A 19127-nucleotide genomic window follows, 5' to 3' on the forward strand; every position below is an offset into this window, starting at 1 on the left:
GATAACATCTCTCTGCTGCTTTTGTTCTCTGAACACCTTCACCTTCATTTTGCTGAGCATACATCCCCTAAGGTTCCAAGAATATTAACATCAGCCACACAAATATTATTTTAAAGAAGTGATTCCCATAGTTCTCCTATTTTTGGAGATGCATCTCAATAAAGCTTCCCTAATATACTGGAACAGGAACCATATTATCTCTTCATAAAAGGAATCCAACTTCTAGGCTTCTAAATTCATTGCTAAGCAGTTCAGACTTCCTTTTATACTGGAAGATTTCCTTCCCATAAGATGCAAGATATATTGCCTCAAGGGAAAAGCAGCTTTATGAAGAGGAAGCTGTGAGTGCCAGAATTGTTCTCTTCCATTATTTGCAACATCCTTTCCCCCTCCCATTGTTTTAAAAGAGTTGGCCACCAGAAGAACCTGTAGCAAAAACATCAATACTCTCAGCAAAACATCCACCTGCCAAGAGCTCCAAACAACATCTGCTTTTCTGCCAAGCCCTCTCCATGTCCAGAAAACATGTTTTCTGTGCATGTCCCACACGTGGTTCTGACAGAAACACGGCTTTGCTGATAGCCTCACTTTTTGCTGACCCCACCAGAACAATGTTTGAGGAATGGATGGCTCACTAGTAATCTACCATCTACATACAGAATAGAATAGACCAGAATAAAATAGAATAGACCAGACCTTTGAGATCATTGAGTCCAACCTATCACCCAACGCTATCTAATCAACTAAACCATGGCACCAAGCACCCCATCCAGTCTCTTCCTATACACTTCCAGTGATGGTGACTCCACCACCTCCCTGGGCAGCCCATTCCAATGGCAAATCACTCTCTCTGTGAAGAACTGCTTCCTGACATTCAGTCTAAACCTCCCCTGGTGCAGCTTGAGACTGTGTCCTCTTGTTCTGTCACAGGCTGCCTGGGAGAAGAGACCAACCTCCACCTGGCTACAACTTCCCTTCAGGTAGCTGTAGACAGCAATAAGGTCTCCTCTGAGCCTCCTCTTCTCCAGGCTAAACAACCCCAGCTCCCTCAGTCTCTCCTCATAGGGCTTGTGCTCCAAACCCCTCCCCAGCTTTGTTGCCCTTCTCTGGACACATTCCAGCAAGTCAACATCTTTCCTAAACTGAGGGGCCCAGAACTGGACACAGGACTCAAGGTGTGGCCTAACCAGTGCAGAGTACAGGGGCACAATGACTTCCCTGCTCCTGCTGGCCACACTATTCCTGATACAGGCCAGGATGCCATTGACCTTCTTGGCCACTTGGGCACACTGCTGGCTCATGTTCAGCCTACTATCAACCAGTACCCCCAGGTCCCTTTCTGCCTGACCGCTCTCCAGCTATTCTCTCCCCCCAAAAATATACTTTTGTAGAACTTCATTGAAGGCTAAAGAAGGAAAAGAGAGAGGGGAAAAATAGATTCAGTAGTGTCCAGTGTCACAGGGATGAAGAAATAGAAATAAACCCAAAAAATCTGATGTTCCTGTACACAATCCATAGAAACATTCCCTTTGTGCATGAACATGCTTGCGTGTAGCACGGACTCAATCACATGCTTAAGTTCAAGTGCGTGCCTAAATGTTATGTCCCACAGGCCTTCGGAAGGCATGTATCAGATTAGGCACTTGCTGAAAGGCCTTGCTAAGCAAAAAGATCAGTTTGCATACTTTCCCCAAAGATTCTGCTGAAAAGATGCTGAGAGGTTGCAGTGGTACCTCTCAGGAGATCCCCAATTCTTCCCTAAAGCATTCCTTTGCTAGGATATCGCTCTCTAACATTCAGCATTGGGGAATCGGTATGGGAAACTGGGACCAGGGAATTTGCAGCCTTAGAAATGATAGTATTACCAGGGGTAGCTAATGTAACTACCATTTCCTCCCACTAATCCAGATCACACACCCCACCAGCACCACTGACATCTCAATTTCTTTTACAATGTCCTCTCAGGGGTATAACCTCCCCAAATGCAAGCAGAGGGAAAGCCAGGGTTCCCCCAAATCAGAAACTACTTGATTTGGGACAAAAGGAATCTGCTGACAGAAGAACTGAATGAAGTTGCTAAAAATAAGCAAATATTCCCAGCATTTCTGCACTCCTCCCCCTGAAGTGAAATGATCAAGAGGATTAATTTTAGAGCATGTACAGTTTTAATGTGAAAAAAAAAAACAAACCCAAGCTTCATCTTAGCTTTTAAGCAAAGACCAGATGGAAAGTCTATCATTAGAAATGCCAAAGGGAGAACACACTCAAAGTTCGCTCCAGGACGGAAAGGTCATTTCTAGTCATCCTTGTTTTAAATGTTCTCAGAAGCACTCAAGCTTTTTGTAATCAGATGGTTTTCTTTCAGTTTATCAACTTGATTTCCTCCAAAATAAAATAACTCCAAAACAAAACAAAAATAATTAAAAACCAAAACACAAGACAGAAACTTTAAAGGCAGGCGCCAGCTCTCTGTCTTCCTCTCCAGAGCAAGAGAGTCATTAAATTTTTAATGAATTATTGTTTAGATGACAAGCAATGCCACAAAGATGATCTGTTGATTTCACCCAGGGGTGTTTACTTAGAGCTTCACAGAGAAATTTATGAGACGACAGGCAACAGACAACATGTCAATGAAGCAACACTTCACTTATCAGGTAGCGATGTCGATTGAAGAACGTGTCGAGCTGACGAGCAATGTATCAGGTTTCACCACCACGTTCAAAGCAAGATCCCAAACCCCCAGCATAGATCATACACCAGCTGACTGATACAAATCCACTATTCCTTTTGTATTGTAAATTCCATGTCACTGGGTCATAAGATCTGAGAAGCTCAGAAAGGACTTCCTCAGAGCTAAAGATGCCTTAACTCTAGTAGCTCACATATGACAACCAGGAGGCAAAATTGTAATGGGTGATTTTCACCAGAGTGAAGATGATCTGAAGACAACGCAGTGCTTTACTCCTACTTGCTAACTCACAAACACTGAGCTTCAACTGAGATTTCACCAGTCTCTAGTCTTCACATGCCAGTTAACTGCAAAACAAACTCTCTCTGCAATAAGATAACCTACAGCTGAAATAGACTATGTAATAAGCCTTGTGGGACAGAGCTTCCAAACTTTAACAGGAAAGTATTTATCAAAGACAGAAAATTCCATCATCTTCTTTTCCAACAAACATGTATTATAAAAAAGCACATAGATAGGATGATATAAAACACACATCTGTGTCCCAGGGAAGATTATTCCCAGTAAGAACTAGAGCTACCGGCTAAAGCTGAAAGTGTTTTTCGCTTGGAGGCTGTGCCTTTTGTCAGCTCTGCTGGTCCAACCTTGACAAAAAGGATCTGGCTTCAAATCTTCCTAGTGCATAAATAACAAGCTTATTTGCAAAGGTCCAGACAGCTGCATTTCTGCAAATCCACTCAGAGGAGCCATCACTGACCTAACTTAGCAGCAGCTGGGTTGCAAAGTGTCAGAGGGAACTGTGACCAGAGGTGCCACTGAATGAGGGACAACCAGACAAACCCCAAGATTTCATTCTCGAACAGCATGTTAAAACATTGAGATCAGCAAACAAATGTTTTATTGTTTCTTGGCCATTTGCAAATTATGATGTTTCCATATGAAATGAGCAAACAAGCACAGACTCCTCCAGGCTCTCCTCATAAATCTTTTCAAAACACTTGATTTACTTATTTACCATTAGCAACAGAGAAGAAGAAGGGAAAACAAGAAGGTAAGAAATCTGAGACGACCAAACCTTCCCTAGTCCCCACAAATAAACATTTGCTGCCTTCCAATAGGCTTGACTAATCATTTTTCTAGGTAGCCAAAAGATTTCACAATTAAGTGCTTGTAGAAACAAGATGCCTCCTCGGGCTCCTTCTGATGCCTCATAAGTTCTCCAACTCCCCTCATAAAAAGGTTTCATTACTCTGGGCATGACAGTGCCAGGATTGCTACAAGAGAAAGCTCCAATTACAGCTCCATCCCAATCAATGACCAAATGCCCAGAAGCTTCATCACTGTTTTTGGATCATGGAGGATGGGGTGGGGGGATGGAAATAAACACAAAAAGGAGAGTTTGCTTCCTAAGATCAGAACAGCATTTATGGGACAGATTTGTTAGACTTGGTGTAAAGTCAGCACATTTGGTCAGGTACCTGGAGATCAAATGCACAGGGATCCTCAAAATTCCTTTCCTGCAGCCTCCCATCTGTGCTTTCCACTGATAAAATGTGACCTTTAGGCCCTGACATTTAGGCCCAGATTTTCAACTTGTGTTACCCCCTCCTCCTCTAGTTTCACAGGTGGAATTCATAGCACTAAACATTTAAATAGTTGGCAGCATCAATCAAAGAAGCCCACATCTTGCCCAACAGATTCTAAAAATGGAATATTCCCACTCTGTGAGACCCATGCCAGGCTGGATGGTCAACTTACAGAAGTTATTGGACATACCATATATCTTAGGAAAATCACCATGCCAAGTGCAAGCTCATCTCTCAGAATAGTCACCCAACTACCTTATTTCTCCTGTATTTGTCTCCTTACCATGGTTACATAACACATTCTTGCTGGGGCAAAAGGGATCATTAGTGAGAGAGCTTTTGGACACACAGAAACAGGCAGTGCTAAAAGTGCACCAGAAACAGGAAAATTAACAGTCTTCCCACGTGAGAAGGCATAACAAGGCAAATGGATCCTCCATTAGCTTGCCTTCAGTATCTCAGGAAAACACTGCAGATTCAGAATGGAAACATATGATCACAGATGACCTCTTTTCCTACAATCACAATGAACTTTTAAAGCAAATAATTGCTGAACCACCGTGTCTTGGGTTAGCTGCTAAATTTAAAGTATTTTCTGTCCGGCCAACAAGAGTCATTTACTGGCATGGAGAAATGTTTTAAACATCAAGAGTTTTTAGGTTCAGCCAAACTAATCGCTCTTGCAAAGACTCTTGTCCCTGAAGAGGGAAGCAAACAATTGAAGACAATCTAGAGATCTGGCAGCTGGAGATCCACCAGCCTGACCCCCTCCTGCTGCTGCAAGGTCATCTCTCTCCCTCTTGAGGGCATATGTCCCATTTTTACAAGCACAGGCTGAGCGCCTGATGTGCCATGAGAAATCGGTCAAGTATTCTCATGTTACAAACCCAACTGCCTTTTCTGCTGTGAAGTAGGGTCACAAGCCCAAATTCTGCAGGCCCACTGTTGGCAGGGATGGGTTAACACAGAAAACTCAATTTAGGATCCAAATATAAGGCATCGAATGGACCAAGCAGAAGATGAGGAATATAGTGCAACACTTCATACATTACTTGTTATGACTGTATTTGATCTCAGCTCCACACTGATACTGGAAGAGATGCAGGCCAGCTGTGATTTCACCCAACTCATGCCTCTCATGTGGTGCCTCTTGGTTTTATAAATACATTTTTTTACATAAGATAGCTGTGTCAGACAAACTCCCAGTGCCACTTTTCTCCTATCCTTGCAGAACTAATTACGTCAGCCAGGTCCTATTCATCCTTGTGCCCCACAGACAGAAATTACAAATAGCTCTCTTTGTGCCCAGGTGGTACAAAAAGTGGTATCAAAAGCCTAACAGGAAGGAGGAAAGAACGCAATTAGAAAAGCATAATCTGTGAGATAACCTTGGTCCCAGGGGTGACAATTAGGAACATTTCATCTATCTGTCAGTTGGACTCATTTGATGAGCACATCAAGAGAGAAGGCTGAGGGGAATCCTCATCACTCTCTACAACTGCCTGAAGGGAGGTTGGAGCAGGGCGGGGGCCAGCCTCTTCTCCTTAGTGTTAAGCAACAGGACTAAAGGAAATAGTTTCAAGCTGCACCAGGGGGAGGTTCAGGCTGGATGTAAGGAAGTATTTCTTCATTGAAGGGTTTCTCAAACATTGGAATGGTCTGCTCAGGGCAGTGGTGGAGTCACCATCCTTGGAGGTGTTTGAGTAGCGTGTGGACCTGGCACTAAGTTTAGCATTGACCCTTCAGTGCTGGGTGGAAGGTGGGACTGGATGATCTTTGAGGTAGGTCTCTTCCAACCAGATGTATTCTGTGACTCCCCAGAGGAAAGACAGCACCTAGAAACACCATTGCAATGTTCCAGACATCTCCAGCATGACAGGATGGTAAGCCTGAGCAATAGGAATCCAGTTTTCAAGAAGCAGCCTAATTGTACTGCATTTTAACAACCCCCTAATGGCTTTGCAGATGTGGCACTGTCTGCCCAAGGGGCTCCCTGTCTGCACTGGGGAAGTGCATGGTGTTGACTTCCCAAACTGAGTCACCATTGTAAGCCCTTGGGCTGTATTTATAGAGTTGGGGGAAATTTTTCAGGAAACATCACTTACTGGCACTCACAAAAATAGCAAGGAAACTCTTGAATTACTACACTTTTAAGGAAGAAAGTCTTTCTGCTTTATGACAAGACAGCAAAGCAGCAGCCTCTATGATTTGCTTCAAAGCGCTTACAATTAATATTGGTCCTTATCTCACTTTTCCCTGACAGTAGTAGATGTTGCTCCTAAGCTATTAATTCTGTATAGCTGCAAGGTTGGGATTTTCTAGTCTCTCTTCTACTGATTATTTCCAGGATAAGATGCTGAAGTCAGCCTTGTCCCTGAAAACTTTAGCAGTTCTCTCTTTCACATGTCTACAATGTCATCCATATGTTGGATTCAAGCCCATGCACACAAAGACTCAAGCAAACCCAGCTATCAAAGCCAGCTCAGCCACAGCAGCCCAGAGGTCAGCCTTAACCTTTTACCCAACTGTGCAGGTCCCTCATTTGGGAAAATGGTTGCAGTCTTCATTAAACCACATTAAAATTGAAGGTAAACCTGTTACTTAAGTCAAGCTATCCCACACAGATGGAAACAGAGCTCTCTGTTCAACCTATCACAGGGCAGACAGAAGCTGAGGAAAAGCACAGATTAGCAGCTGGTTCAGTCACCTAAAAGTCTCTTCCTCTTCACATATGCAATCCCTATGTCTCCTCAGAGCCAGGGATTAAGCAAGGCTTTGAGAAATATTGTCCCCACATTAGTTTTAAGGATGCAACCTCAAATCTGAGGGAGGTTCAACAACCTTAAACCATGCATCCATTAAACACACATGGATTTGTCCCCTTTCCCTAAGAACCAGGACACCCCATCAGGAAGGATGCAGACTAGTTGACTGCAGAAGTGTAATTTTCTGGAATAAAAATATCTTTTAAAAGCACAAGATGTGAGGACATGAACTTGTCCACACACAGAGTGCAAATGCAGGGTTTTCTTACAACTTCCAGACTGTCCACACCACTGCTCTCCCCTCTGGGCCCTAGGGTCAACGTTGGCTAAACAGTCTTTTTGAAGGCTGCAGAGATGTTCCCCCATAGGTCTAACACAAACTAGTAGCTCAAAGAAGACACAAAATCAGGTTAATGAGGGAAAGGCTGCTGGCATGAACCTGACCGAGTACCTGCCCTGTTTGACCTCTCAGTTGGGCTTTCCTGGCACAGCTGTTGCGAGAGCACACCGAGTCCAGTTCTCTGCCAAGCTGTCAATCAGCACAGCACATGGTCCACAACACTCCTGAGACGTGACACCCGGTGCAATGCAGCAGAGAACCAACAAGTTTGTTTTGTACGTGCCACCACGGCGGCAGCAGATACAGCAACGTGCCTCGGCTGCTACTGACGTGGGAAGCATTCAAAGCACTCACGCAGGGATAAGAGACTCCGATCATCTCCCGCCTGAGCCACACTGACCTCCTCCCTCCCTTCTCCCCAGCATTGCTAAAGATAATGCAAAAATGTGCCACTTATTTTTTAAAACTATCTCAGGGTTTGTTTTTTTTTTTCCCTTTCTGTTTTTCTGAGACCAATTAAAAATAAAAGTTTACCAGGAAGATGTCAGGGAAAAAAACCTAAAAGTGCCTGATATCACTGGATCCAGCCTATAAGGATCTCACACATAAAAGAATTATGTCCCTGAGCACTTTCCAACAGACTTTCAGAAAATTTCATCTTTCTACTTCCCTGGCTGGATAGTCTGAGTAATTTTCTCTTTCTCCTGGGGCTGGTTGCTAAGAGACGCGCTATTACTTCTCCCTCTCTTATGACCCGATTACTGTGATCAGCAAAGACAGCGTGCAGACAACAGCCTGACACGGCTCCTACAAGAACATCGGGCTCGTTACAAAATGATGGACTGTATTAACACTCCACAGCCTCTTTGCTCACCGTGGCCTTTGCAGAGTCTCCTGGCACAACTGGGGGTTTTTACTTCCCCGGCTTCTGAAGTGAACGTTCAAACACTTCAAATGGCAGGACTGGGAAGGGAGAAGAATGGACTGTTACCTCCTGTGTCTCACTGCCTGCCAGACGGAGCAGTGTTAATGCATCCTTGTGGAGAAACCCTCCTTTCCTTACCCTTCCCAAGGAGTGGCCCATGATCTCCCCTTTTTGCTCTCCTGAAAAAAACCTTTGCAAACACATAACACACATCATGTTAGCATGTTCCTTTGGAGAGTCTGAAAGCTCATTGTAAAGCTCCGTGACACTTCAGAGGCCAAGAGGTGACCTGGTTCTTCAAAGAGCTGAGCTGGACTGCTCTGGACAAGGAAAGCAGCTGGAAATGCACCCAAGTGTAGGGGTGTAGGTGTGGCCACTGGTGTGCCAAATATGCTCCCAATATGCCTGGCACTGTGTGCTTTACAGAAGAACCCTGGATGACAGGGACAGTGGGGGAGATGGGAAACTTGGAGGTCAGATCATGAGCTTTTGCTGAGGAGCAGATGAGATTAAAAAGTTAAGGAAAGTTGATTTTGGTGATGTTATTACCAAACCACGGGTCTGCTGCCAGAGGCTACAGCTCAGGATGGGGTTACCAACTTCAGAAACCAGCAGTGTCTGCTTAGTAAGAATTCAACCCTCATCACATTCACTTTTTATAAGATAAATTTCAAACTTCTATGATTTCTTTCATTAAACCTACTTTTGAAAGATTGTGTTTACTTGTACTATTTTAGTACTGTTTTTCTACCCTTTAGGGCCCTCTCTCCTCCTACTGGTTTGCTCAGTGCAGTTCCCACAGCAGGATGCCCAGGCAATCATCACATCACAGGTGCCTGGGCTGTACAAAGTCCAATGCCACTGCAGAATATCTAGAAAACTCTTTTAAGTCATTCCAAGTGGATCCTGTAACAGAGGTGGCCCAGATGCACAAGTTGCTCCTCTTTTAATTAATCCTTCCCTCTATAGCATTTCCACAAACTGAGTGCTTGGGCAGTTCTCATGTTAGTCCTGCATGTCAGGCTTTGCATTGCGGTTTCACAGAATCACAGAATGTTAGGGTTGGAAAGGACCTCCAGAGATTGAGTCCAATTCCCCTTCAAAGCAGGATCACCTAGGGCAGGCTGCACAGGAAGGCATCCAGGTGGATTTTTAATGTCTCCAGAGATGGAGACTCCACAACCTCTCTGGGCAACCTGTTCCAGTGCTCCATCACCCTTACTGTAAAGAAGCAACTCCTCGTGTTAAGGTGGAACCTTCTGTGTTCTAGCTTGTCTCTGTTGTTCCTTGTCCTATCATCGGGTACCACCAAAAAGAGACTGGCAGCTTCATCTTGACACCTACCCCTCAGGTATTTCTAGATGCTGATAAGATAAGGCTTGGGCATGTCGAGACTAAACCAAAACCTTTCCACAGTCATTGCCATCACAGAATGTAAGAACTGGAACAGACCCATGAGTCTTTTTCACTTCACAGATCCTTAAATACTCTGCGTAAATCATAGAATCAATAAGGCTGGAAGAGACCTCAAAGATCATCAAGTCCAACCTGTCACCCAAGACCTCACGATTACTAAACCTTGGCACCAAGTGCCACGTCCGATCCCCTCTTGAACACCTCCAGGGATGGCGACTCCACCACCTCCCTGAGCAGCCCAATAGAATCAGACTACATGACTTCTCAGCTTCTTTTGTGGCTACGACTTTCCGGCACATTTGCTAGTTGAAAAAGAAGTCACAAGTAGAATTTTTAGATAGTGGTATCTGCTTATTAGGAACTACACCAGATCCTTGTTCATCCCCTTCCGCATCACCACCCTCTCCCTGGGGCAGCCAGAGCCATGGGACTCTTAGTCCCAGTCACAGACCCTCAGCTCTTGAGCCCAGCCTATCTCAGCACACCTTGCTTAGCAACAAGCATTTCATGCCTTAGTTCAAATTCTAATTGCGTAGTGTTCACTGCCAAAAATGCCTGCTCTTTGGCCACAACTACAGCTTCTGTGGCTTCAAGAATTGCTCATTCATTCTTCTAACCTTTTATTAGACCAACCTGTAATATAATCCAATAGACATTTACTGGTTGCTCTGACTTAGCAGTATTCTGTCTGGCAGAGCACAAAAGCTTCAGGCAGAGAAAAGGCAAATACCCATATATAACTAACAGTTTACTAACTGTTTACTTCTATACATACATCCATACTACCTGCTTATTGTAACAGCTACTTTTCAGGGCATGGAAGAGCTCATTCTGTGAACAAGGACAACCAAAAAAATATCATCATTCAACTGTTTACTGCTATGTAACAATTGTTATTATTTAACAGACTAGCATCTGGATGATGTTAAAATTAGAGATTAAACTAAAAGGGACAAGTGCTGCCTGCTTGAATTCAAGCTATTTCTGCACCAACACTGCTCTCTCACTTTGATTGGGCACCACAGCCCTTTAAAAATACATAGAGGACAAACATTATCTTTTTAAAAGTAGGTTTGATAGAATCAGTGACAGATGTTTGCCACCTAAGTTATAAAAAGATGGCTTCATTCCATCCCAGTGCATGTCAGAACTGTCTCTTTCCTTTCTTCTTTTATTTTCCCCTCCCTCCCTCTTTTTCCCTTCCCTTTTTTGCCTTTTTCCTTTGTTCTACCCAAACTACTGTGGTTCACAGAACAGGCCACTGCAAAGATGAATCACTATTCCGTGTTTGAAATAATGAAGGGGAAAACTTAAATACAGTATCTTAGAAGAACAGACAGGAGAAAAGAAAACCTGCTGAGGAGTGTAATGTTTGCTTTGTGGTACCCAATGACAGAAAATAGAAGCTCACTCACCAGAATGAAAACCAAGGCTAGGTACTGCTTCAGGTGGCTAGGAAAATTTGGTATCTGTAATTCTAACAAAACACAGTCAGAACTGTGAAAAGAAATCCCCAAAACAACAAATCTGGTGGCTTAACTTGACATTTTGTGCACTGTGGATAACTACACTGGCTCAATGACAGCTTTAATGCACCTGGGTTTTTTTGTTGCATTTTTCCTGATGCCATTATCTGAGGTGGTATTTCAAAACAGAAAATGTTTATCCTGAGAGCAAAGCCAAGAGCACAGATCTACGTACTTGTCTTTAAGTAAAAAAGCAGCTGCAAACATCATTACCCAGCACAAGCAACAACAACCTGACCTTGAGCACTTCCAATGATGGGGCATCCAATGCTTTGAAAGGCAGCAAAATTTGCAATCAAAACAGCCACTTTATGCAAAGCCACTTGATTTACACAGGTAAGAGTCACAAGTCCTGATATTGGTCACTGCGTACAACTGGGTGAAACTCCATGTCTCCGTAACTCAGAAGCTATCAAGTTGAGGGATGCTGCCCAGGCAAAAAGGCACCAGCTTGGTCTCATGCCTCCTGTTGGTAGCACATAAGACCCTTAATGGGAAGGTCGTGAGTTCAAGCCTGCAGTGGGCACTAGTGTCCTCCCTACTCTAGTCATGAGGTCTGTGGTGACAGGTTGGACTCGATGATCTTTGAGAACTCTTCCAACCTTAGTGATACTGAAGCCTACTGAAGCTTCAACACAGCTCATCTTGCTTGGGACACTTTACATCTGCTGCTACACATATGAGAACCACTACTTATCTCCGACCAGTTTCACTTGGTTCTTCCCCAACAGCAAAGAGGATGTCATTAGAGTGACTTCTGAAAGGCTACTCTGAACTGATTCACAGCTACCCCTTAATGAAGGACCCCTGCCTTAATGTTTGCTCTGCAGGGTTTGGGAGCTTGTTTGTTCTTTAAATGCTCTCGTGTAGAAAGTAGTCAAGCCACCAAAAAGACGCCTGGAGCTTTAAGTTCATTTTCCTGGCTGTATTTCATAAGAGCCTGTGGATGATGCAGTGCTGACACTAACAAATCAAGTATTGCTTCATCTGTTCCGTTTCATTCACCACAAGCAACACAGGGAAGAAAGAGAGCAAACATTAAGGCAGTGAAAGTTTATAATGTGCACTTTTTCTAAAAAACAAACACTAACACAGGAGCTGTGCTCAGGCACAGCCATGATGATTTGCAACACTAAGGTTACCTCTTTATTCCCACTACATTTTTCATCTCCACAAGTTCTAAGAGGGGTGAGACCACAGCATCCATTGTAACGGTGTGACCAGAAAAGGGCCCACACTTCTCAGCCTATTTTTCTGTCCCACCATTGAGACATGGTCTAAACCCTGGAACATCAACTTTTTTTCCAGCTGGTGGCAGAGCAGAGAGAGGTAGAAGGCACAAGACTAGGAGATCCCACTGGAAAAACTCTGGTACTCAAGGACTCAATTCAGTAGCAACCTCATCTGGGTTGCGTCAACAGCTCGCATACAAAACTCAACACAGGAAAGACAGCAAGCCCCTGAAGGGACCTTTAAAGGTCATCTAATGGAACCTCTCTGCAGTAAGCAGGGACATCTTCAACTGGATCAGGTTGCTTAGAGCCTCATCCAACCTGACCCTGAATGCTTCCAAAGCAGGGATGGGGTATCTATCACCTTTCTGGGCAATCTGCTCCAGCATGTTGCCATCCTCACTATAAAAAATGTCTTCTTTACCTCTGTTCTGAATCTCCCCTCCCTTAGTTTAAAACCATTACACCTTGTCCTGCCACAACAGGTCCTACTAAAAAGACTGTTCCCATCTTTCTTATAGGCCCCCTTAATGTATTGAAAGGTGACAATAAGGTCTCCCTGGAGACTTCTCTTTCCTAGGCTCCACCCCAAAATTATTATCTCAAACCACTACTGGAGCTGAGACAGCTCACTGCTCCTGAGCCACAGTCTTCTTCCAATGATGAACACAGCACTGCCAGAAGCTCATGAGAAGCACCAAGAAGCAGGTATGCTGCCTCTCTGCTTCTCACCCAACACAGCCCTCCCAGTAGCAAGGACTGTTCTTTGCTATGGCACAGACCCAGCACACACAACCAGGAAGCAACACAAAACCTGCAGAATCTCCAAAATTAGCTCTTTCAGGGCCCTGATCCAAGTAAATGAATTGACTCTGAACCTGGTTAGTTTCTGTGAACTGTCAAAAAGAGGCAGGCAACAGGGCAGCTAAACCATGGATTGTCTAGTACAATAAATCCATATGAAACTTCAAAAATTAGAGCTATTGATAGCAGCTACAGTAAACAAAACCCTCCAGGTATATCTGCCTATGAAAAATACTCAACAAAACAACAGCCAGCTTGATAGTTCATGCCCCAGTCCCCTGCAGACATAGCAGATCGTAATTTGCCAGTGTTCAAGAGCCTCCACATACATGAAGAGGAAGAGGGCAGAGAGAGTCAAGCCCTAGGAAACATGGTTCTGCTGACTTCAAGCACAACCTTGTCCTGGAGCTGGTCCTATTGTTGTGCCTTATATCATGAGTTACTTGCCTTGTTCTTCAATCAAAGTAAATGGAAAGAGATGGTTTAACAACCAAACATTAAAGTAATGAAAACTTCTGAGTCCTTCACATGAGTATTGTTCACCATATCTGAAAGTCACCCAAGGAAAGGAAGAAGGGAAAAGCCAGCTTTGAGTCTCATCCTTTCATTTTCCATTAATAAATCCCTATTAAGTGTTTCTGCATGTATTATATTTGCCAAAGCTGGCAATGTAAAGGAAAATACACCAATGCTACTAAATTCTGAATTTAGAAGGTCCTAGCAGCATAAACTCAAATGGCTCATTTTCATAGATTCACATTTTTCTAGAATGGTTTGGATTAGAAGGGACTTTAAAAATCACCTAGTTCCAACCCTCCTGCATGGGCAGGAACACCTTCCACTAGACCAGGCCTCATCCAGCCTGGCCATGAACACCTCCAGGGAGGGGGCATCCACAATCTCCCTGGGCAACCTGTTCCAGCATCTCACCACACTTGCTGTAAAGAATTTCTTCCTATTAGCTAGCCTAAACCTATCCTCCTCAAGCTTAAATCCATTCCCTCTTGTCCCATCACTACACCCCATGAAAAAAGCCCCTTCCTGGCTTTCTGGTAGGCCCCTTTCAGGTACTGGAAGGCTGCTCCAAGATCTCCCCAGAACCTTCTCTTCTCCAGTATGAACAGCCCCAACTCTCACTGCCTGTCCCCACAGAGGAGGTGCTCCAGCCCTCTGATCATTTTTGTGGCCCACTCTGAACTCACTCCAGCAGTTCAGTGCCCCTCATGCTGAGGCTGCAAGCACACATTGCAGGCTCCTGTCGAATTTTTCATCAATGCATTTGGCTACGCATTTCCTCAGAGAAGCAAGTCCAAGGGTTGTGCAGCCCTGTAAACCAAGTGACTGCCTTGGGAGGGATGCTGTCTGCACACCCCTTTCTGGCCAGGGCTGGCACTGCAGTGTCTCAGTCTGTTTCAGGCAGCTTGACAAACAGATATGGTCTGAGTTGTATGAATGAAAGGCATTGCAAGAACATAAAAACTTGCTTTCTTGGGAGTGGAAATGGTCACCTTTGCAGGAGCAGGACACCTCCTGATGCCATGTGGCTTCCTGCTAGGCAAGGATGGACTTGTTCTCTTCCCTGCCACCATCACATCACCCTTCAAGTAACCAAATATGATGACAAAGGAAGTATATTTGACCCACAGGGAGCAGTGGTAGTGCATGTGAACGTTGGACTGGAAAGCCCAACCCTACAAACCTGTTGGGCTTGGGCAGCAGTCCCCCAGGGCTCACTGTGTGTGAGTGTGATTTCTCCTGAACCTACACTCTTTCACATCTCTGGAGTTCATTTAGATGAGATAGGGAAAGGCAAGGGGAGGAGAGCTGTGTGGCAGCCTTTCTCCAAAGCCCCAGGTCTGTCAAAGAGGCTGGAATACTGATTGAACTGTGAAAACTGGAGAGCAGAAGAGAAATAAGCATCAAGAGAAAGAGAGAGGGCAACCGTAGTGTGATGGTTTAACCACAATAGAAAGGTTTGGGTTAGAAGGGACGTTCAAAGATCATCTAACCCAATGCCCCTGTCATCAGCAGACACTTTTTTCCCTTGATCAGGCTGCTCAAAGCCCCATCCAACCTGATCTTGAGCATTTACAATGGTGGGGCATCCAATGCTTTTAAAGCAAACAAAATTAATATTGTTTCCTTGGAAAAAGGCATTCTTTTACTCACAAGATTTTTTTTGCTCAGAGAGTAAAGAGGGCAAGATCTGTTATGCATGCTGCTGGACAGGATCTGCTGAGGAACACAGGGAGAAGGCAGGTAGCACCAAAACAAGAACACAGAAAAAGAAGCCAGGTGTGAGAAGTGGACTGTCAGGACCCATCTTCTCCCAGCACAAAGAGAAAATGCTCTCAATCTTAAAACACCCCCAGCTTCATCCAAGGGCCACCTTGGTCTTGGTCCTGTTCTTTTAGAACCATTGCTCAAGCATCTGGACATAAAATTTTGATTTCTAGCCTAACTCATTAGCAACAATACCTCCCCTCCATGAGCACTTGTTTATCTTGCAGTGAAACATCTTCCTCAAGCTTGAACAACTCTCCTCCCTCTGTGAGGCAAATACACAGCTGTGTAAGACATCGGGCATCTGCACATCCCACGGACCACAGCGCTCACACTTCCCAGGATCACACAAGATTAATCCTCCATGAACTGTCACAGTGGGGAATGCTAGCACTAAATCCTCCATAAATCCAGTCCGTGCCACAGCACATGGAAGTCTGGTCTGGTGTTTCTAAGGCCTATAAAAACACAGCTGTGCTCACCTCTTTGGCTGGCCGCACAGCAGACTCGTGTAGGATGTTAATCAGAGCTGTGGTCTTACTTTTATTATTATCATCATCATCATCATTACTACTATCACTGCTGCAGTCATAGCTTGGGGCCTCCAAACAGATCCCTGCAACAAGAAGACGTGGTCTCTGCTCTGAGTTGATAAGTCTAGTTTGAAAATAGCTGCAGCAAGCCAGCATGGCTAACAGTGAGGAGAGCGGCTGGCAGCACCAGGAAAATTGCTCACTTAGCTGGTCTGAACCACACATGCCTGGAGTGCTGCATGCCACATTAAAATGCTGCTGCTTTGCAAACTGTTTGCTATTGCAATTTCACTTTTTTTTCAATTATTTAGCCATTTCTAACCTTTTTTAAAAGCTCCATTGAGTAGCTTTTAATCAGTACCTTCTAGATGATTTTTGTGCAGGTGTCAAGGGGGGGAGGGGGGGGAACAAACCCAAAACATCAAAGTCAAGGTGAGACCAAGAAAATGCCTTAGAAGAAGGTGGGAGGGAGAGGGGCACAGCCAATCCTGCCCACGTACACAATGTCTGCTCCACAGCCTGTCACTCCAGTGTCCTTCCCCTGCACTTTCAAAGTGATCAAGAACTAAACCCACAAATGTGATCAGCCAGGCAGAGCTGCTACATGCGAGCAAAAAAGTAACCATGAAGAAATGCGAGAACAGAGGATGTGTCTCCCCAATGTTAAAAGCAATGAGATGAAGACATTACTGGGAATAGAATTTGCTGGTCTCACAGAGAGATGCCTGATACCAGAGGGGAACTAACTTCAGTGGCACACCTGGGGCAGGCAAGGCTGTGCCAAGCTGTGACTGTGCACGGCCACTCTGCCCCCTGGCAGCCCTGGGACAGCCTTTCCCTGGAGCAGCACCACTGCGGGCGCTCATCGCCAGCAGAAGGGTGCTGTGCTGCCTGCCATGTACCTCCAGCAACACAGCTCTGGCAGGGCAGGAGGGATGAAAACACACTGAGGTGCAGCTCATCCACCTACAGACCCACAGCTAACTACAGGGGAAAGACCTGTGACCAACAGAGAACGCATGTAGGCAAAATGACTCACAGTGTCCCTTTATGCAGGGAACCAGGAGGACAGGGACACGTATCTCAGGCTGAATTATTGCTGCAAAAACAATGGAGGTTGCTGGAAAAAAAAATTAGGGAGCTTGGATGAAGAAAGGAACCCATAGAAAGTTAATGAAGCACACTGGGCTAAGAATCTTCTCCCTTTCCCCTCTCACCTGCCAGAGGCCTCATGTTCTCAGGGTTATATATGGCCGGCTAATGGCTTTGCACCGGATGCTGACAACAACCAGCAGCATGTCACTTTGTGAAAGCGGATTAGCTTAAGCTGCAAGCACACTGTCAAACCACTAAGCCAGTCCCTGACCAGGTCCTGGCCAATCCTTAGCTCTTCCAGGCCTGGGAGAATGGTGGGAATCTCCAACAGCCCACTGTCATACAAGGCAGTGGATTGGCCTTGTGAGTCCTCTTGTGAGCTCCTGATATATCCTGGTTTCTAACAGACCTGGCAATGCTCAGCTGCTTGCAGGGCATGAGAAACGTCTGTGTGCCTGCCCTGCTCTTCAGGAAAGCAAAAAGCCAAGAAACAAAAGAACTTGTTAGAAGGGGATAATATTCCCCAGTCACATAAAACTGGATCTACAATCATGAAAGCACCAATAATCAAGGCCTTCTTAAATTTGTCACCACAAAGAAAGAGTGGCAAATAAACCTCAGTTTTCCTAGGCAAAACGTATCCTTTTCCAGCATTATTTCAAATTTGAAGAGCATTAGAAAAACAAAAATTTCCACTTGGCTTGGAGGCAACATTTTCACTGCACTTCAGAAACTGATTCTCTTTAACTTTTTAATTCCAAATGTCTTTCTCTCCCTAGTACTCGTTAATGTTTTGTTACTGAAGGCAACAGAACAGGTGCATATGATTTCACTTCTCCCCTCCAACACATTTTCTTTTTTCGTTCTGAATTCTCCAAAGTTAGAGCAGCAGAGGGAAAAACTGAAACACTCATCAGACTTTTCCAACTTTCCTACAAAATGTCTTTAACTCCAGAAAATTGCTCAAGTACCAGATACAGTATGCTGCTTTGTTTTTCTTTCTCCTGCATCAAGAATAGTGTGGCCAGCAGGAGCAGAGAAGTCCTTGTGCCCCTGTACGCTGCACTGGTTAGGCCACACCTTGAGTACTATGTCCAGTTCTGGGCCCCTCAGTTTAGGAAGGACATTGAGACACTTGAACGTGTCCAGAGAAGGGCAACGAGGCTGGGGAGAGGCCTTGAGCACAGCCCTGTGAGGAGAGGCTGAGGGAGCTGGGATTGTTTAGCCTGGAGAAGATGAAGGCTCAGGGGAGACCTTATTGCTATCTACAACTACCTGAAGGGGCATTGTAGCCAGGAGTGGGTTGGTCTCTTCTCTCAAGAAACCAGCACCACAACAAGAAGACACAGTCTCAAGCTGTGCCAGGGGAAGTTTAGGCTCGAGGTGAGGAGAAAGTTCTTCACAGAGAGAGTTGTTAGCCATTGGAATGGGCTGCCCAGGGAGGTGGTGGAGTCACCATCCCTGAAAGTGTTCAAGAGGGGATTGGACATAGCACTTGGTGCCATGGCCTAGTAGTCATGAGGTAGGTGGTGGCAGGTTGGACTTGATGATCTTTGAGGTCTCTTCCAGCCTTGGTGATTCTGTGATTATTCGGCAGTCTTCCTGAAAATACATATCCTTGCAAAATGGAAGAAAAAGGTACAGATGACATTCATCTTATTGCAATGCAACACAAAAGAGGGAAAAGTAGTGATGGAACAAAGCAGAGCACCCAAACCCAAAAAATCAGAAACTGGTTTGGCCAATTTTCTTGGATACAGCTGAGTTTCTCTTCGGTGGGAGAAAGGAGAGGAAAAGGGTGGGGAGAAGTTTTCCACTCATTTCTAACCATAGTAAATCACTGGGAATAGAAAAGTCACTGCCCTGCCAAGACAGCTACCACTCTCTCTTAAAATCCTTGGCTTCCATCTTGTTTCTGCTTCAGTAAGGTTCC

At 44.8% G+C, this 19127-nt stretch overlaps 1 protein-coding gene across 1 annotated transcript in view; it reads right to left on the reverse strand.

The window, feature by feature from the left end:
* Positions 1-19127, reverse strand: part of LPP (LIM domain containing preferred translocation partner in lipoma) — a 347427-nt gene that overhangs the window by 199686 nt on the left and 128614 nt on the right. The window lies entirely within an intron of this gene.

The sequence above is a fragment of the Dryobates pubescens genome, chromosome 13 (genome assembly GCF_014839835.1).
Source record: "Dryobates pubescens isolate bDryPub1 chromosome 13, bDryPub1.pri, whole genome shotgun sequence".
Lineage (NCBI taxonomy): Eukaryota > Metazoa > Chordata > Aves > Piciformes > Picidae > Dryobates > Dryobates pubescens.